Genomic DNA, 4,426 nt, shown 5'->3' with positions numbered 1-4,426 from the left:
GGCTCCGCCGCTACGGCGTCCGAACGGTGACGTCACCGCGTCCCGGGCTCCGCCGCTACGGCGAGCGTTAGAGGACAAAAGAGAACACGACGACGACAAAGGCGCGGCTCTGTAATCCGGCGCAGCAAAAGGTGCTCAGCCACTACCGGGGGGGGGGGGGGGGGCAGTCTAATCCACAAAGGGCCGGTGTGGGTGCGGGTCTTTGTTCCAACCAAGCAGTTACACACCTGATCCCTGATCCCGCTAATCCACCAGTAGAGTCTTTGCTGAGGAACCCGATTAGCACACACGGGTGTGCGACTGCTTGGTTGGAACCTGCACCCACACCCTTTCTGGATAAGATTGCCCGTTTTCTAAACTTCGTCTAATAAAGTTTTAACAGAACACTACAAGTGTGTGTGTGGTTTCTACTACTACTACTACTACTACTACTACTACCATTACTACTTTCGGCTGCTCCCGCTAGGGGGCGCCACAGCGGATCATCCGTTTCCATCGCTTCCTGTCCTCTGCATCGTCGTCCGTCACGCAGCATGTCCTCCCTCACCACGTCCTTAAACCTCTTCACTTTGTGGCAGCTTTTGGAAATGTTTGACATTCAAGTCAATTCAATTTATTGTCATCAAAAACGACGTGCAGGCACATGTGTAATTTTGACAAATGGATGACTCACTCCTTTGGAAACTGGAAGGGACTGATCATGTCATTATTTGTATCCCTAGCCGTTTTTATGGGAATTTGGGTTACCTGTGGCTGTTGTTTCATACCATGCTTTAGATCTCTCATGAACCGACTAATAGTTACAACCACATCGAGAGGGGGATTTTCCACCTCCCATGATGCCCCTTCTGGTACCGACACCTGTGGAAAGGGACCTAGATGAAGATATTAAACGTACTTGGTGATCTCCGGTAGGAGATCAAAAGGGGGAAATGTAATACTTAGAATATTATTGGAACCATAAACCATCTATATCAAACGATGGTGGGGTAACTAAATGTCATTATGTGAATTATATTACTTGCTACATGTAGATAGGAATGCTTGTGTAGCCAAGGCCAGCGAGAGGAGGTAAGAAGTCTGGACCAGAGAGACCCTCGAGGCAGGCACGACACGTCAAAACAAGATGAACCCTCCCTACCCAAACGGGGGATAGCTAACAGAGAGGGGAGGTTAGGCAGACAGAAGGGATAGTGTAGAGAAGTAAAACAAATCGGTAAGAAAGCTCAAGGCCATGTGTGACGTAATAGGGAAAACAAGAGGTCCATATAATGCACCACACACACAAAGGAAGGCAGACATACTTTCGGGATTGGCTGTCTCTCCAGATCTGTGACTAATAAAAGCATATAATCTCCTAAAACGAGGTGACTGTTTTTTCTTCACATCAACGGACGCGGGGACGAGGACCACGAAGGTGTACCTCAACACTAACACGAAATGAGGGCTGCAGCTTCGCCACAAGGCCAAGTCAGACACAGACAAACATAGCAAACATAGTGTAAGATATGTACAGACAGATGAAGACTAATAGCTAAAGTTAAAAAAGAGCACGAGTATAAACATATAAACAGTCATTCAGTGGGTGGCCAGGTTCAGGTGGGCAACAGCTTGGAGGAAAGAAGCTGTTTTTGAGCCTGGTAGTGCGGGCTCTGAGGCTCCTGTAGCGCCTCCCAGAGCGCAGGGGGGAGAACAGTCCATGGTTGGGGTGGGTGGGATCTCTGCTGATGCTCAGACCCCTTCGAAGGCAGCGTTTGTGATGAATGTCTTTTATGGCTGGGAGCTGGGTACCGGTGATATGCCGGGTCGCCGTGACGACCAGCTGCAGAGCATTCTGGTCTACTGAGACGCAGATGGTCAGGATGCTCTATGCTGCAGTGGTAGAAGTTGGCGAGAATTTTTGGGGATAGATGGGCGCTCCTCAGCCTCCTCAGGAAATGCAGGCATTGTTGGGCCTTTTTCATAAGGGCCAGGGTGTTTAATGTCCACGAAAGGTCCTCGCTGATGTGGACACCAAGGAATTTAAAGGTGGAGACACGCTCCACTTCCACCCCATTGATGTGTATGGGGGAGTGGCTGCAGCTTCTAGACCTCCTGACGTCCACAATCAGCTCCTTCGTCTTCTGCACATTGAGGACAAGATTGTTGGTAGTACACCATGATATGACGTGTTGAATCTCGTCCCTGTAGGCCGTCTCATCATTGTTGGTGATACGGCCAATGACTGTGGTGTCATCTGCAAACTTAACTATAACATTTGAAGGGGTGAGTTGGCAGGCAGCCGTGGGTAAAGCGGGAGAAAAGGAGGGGGCTCAGAACACAGCCTTGAGGGGCACCTGTGCTGAGGGTCAGGGTGGAGGAGGTGTGGTCACCCAAACTAACAGACTGAGGTCTGTTGGTCAGGAAGTCCAGGATCCAGTTACAGAGAGAGGGGTTGAGGCCAAGGGAGAGGAGTTTGGTGGTTAGTTTGGCGGGGATGATGGTGCTGAAGGCAGAGCTGTAATCTATAAACAGCATCCGGATGTATGTATTAAGTTCAAGGTGGGTCAGAGCAAAGTGCAGGACAGTGACAATGGCATCCTCAGTAGACCTTTTGGGACGGTAGGCGAACTGACGTGGGTCGAATGTGGGGGGAGATGGTGTTTTTGATGTGAGCCAGAACCAGTCTCTCAAAGCACTTCATGGCAATGGGGGTGAGTGCTATGACTGGAACATGTATGGTGATCTGAAAGTACTGGCACTGCTGCTGGGGATGCAGCTCGGCTATACAAAGTACTGGTGTTGGATTATGAATGGGGATAGCCACGCTAAAGAGTCACATTACATTAAAAAGAACTGGCCACCCCGTAAGCATTTCGTTCCAGGGCAGAAAAGTGTGGCACTTGTCGAGCCAACAAAGATATTTCTGCCCCCTCTTCACATAAAACTCAGATTGATGAAACATTTTGTGAAAGCAATGAACAAAGGTGGTGGATTTCACTATCTAATAATGTAGGTTGAGAGGAGAGGAGAGCCTGGAGAGGTGGAGGTATGCACTGGAGAGAAGAGGAATGAAAGTCAGTAGGAGCAAGACGGAATACCTGTGCGTGAATGAGAGGGAGGACAGTGGAATGGTGAGGATGCAAGGAGTAGAGGGGATGAAGGTGGATGAGTTTAAATACTTGGGGTCAACTGCCCAAAGTAACGGGGAGTGCAGAATAGAGTGCAGGCAGGGTGGAGTGGGTGGAGAAGAGTGTCAGGAGTGATTTATGACAGAAGGGTACCAGCAAGAGTTAAAGGGAAGGTTTACAAGATGGTTGTGAGACCAGCTATGTTGTATGGTTTGGAGACAGTGGCACTGATGAAAAGACAGGAGGTGGAGCTGGAGGTGGCAGAGGTGAAGATGATAAGATTTTCATCGGGAGTGATGAAGAAGGCCAGGACTAGGAACGAGTATAGGGTTTAAATATACTAATTCAAAGAGACTAAGATTGTCCCCAGGTGTGTGCCGCCCTGTGACAGCCTGTCCGGGGTGTCTCCCCGCCTGCCGCCCAGTGACTGCTGGGATAGGCTCCAGCATCCCCGCCACCGTGAGAGCAGGATAAGCGGTTCGGATAGTGGAGTGGAATTCAAAGAGACAGTGTACATTAAGTATCTATTCATTAAATCTTTTGACTTCTAATTAACTCAATAACTAAGCTCATGTTGACACCTAATTCAGGCTGCTGAATACCTCTAGCCAAGTACACACAGTGCATCCGGAAAGTATTCACACCCCTTCCCTTTCCCCACATTTTGTTGTTACAGCCTTATTCCAAAATTGATTAAATTCCTTTCTTTTCTCATCAATCTACACACAATACCCCATAATGACAAAGTGAAGAAGGTTTTGTAGAAATTTTTGCAAATTTATTAAAAATAAAAAACTGAAATATTGCATAAGTATTCACACCCTTTGCTATGACACTCAAAATTGAGCTCAGTTTCATCCTGTTTCCACTGATCATCCTTGACATGTTTCTACATCTTGATTGGAGTCCACCTGTAGCAAATTCAATGGATCGGACATGATTTGGAAAGGCACACACCTGTCTATATAAGGTCCCACTGTTGACAGTGCATGTCAGAGCAGAAACCAAGCCATGAAGTCAAAGGAATTGTCTGTGGACCTCCGAGACAGCATTGTATCGAGGCACAGATCTGGGGAAGGGTACAAAACAATGTCTACAGCTTTGAAGGTCCCGAAGAGCACAGTGGTCTCCATCATTCATGAATGGAAGACGTTTGGATCCACCAGGACTCTTCCTAGAGCTGGCCCCCAGCCAAACTGAGCAATCGGGGGAGAAGGGCCTTGGTCAGGGATGTGACCAAGAACCCGATGGTCACTCTGACAGAGCTCCAGCGTTCCTCTGTGGAGATGGGAGAACCTTCCAGAAGGACAACCATC

Source organism: Lampris incognitus, chromosome 7, assembly GCF_029633865.1.
Source record: "Lampris incognitus isolate fLamInc1 chromosome 7, fLamInc1.hap2, whole genome shotgun sequence".
Taxonomy (NCBI): Eukaryota; Metazoa; Chordata; class Actinopteri; order Lampriformes; family Lampridae; genus Lampris; species Lampris incognitus.
Note: the sequence above shows the minus strand (reverse complement) of the source record.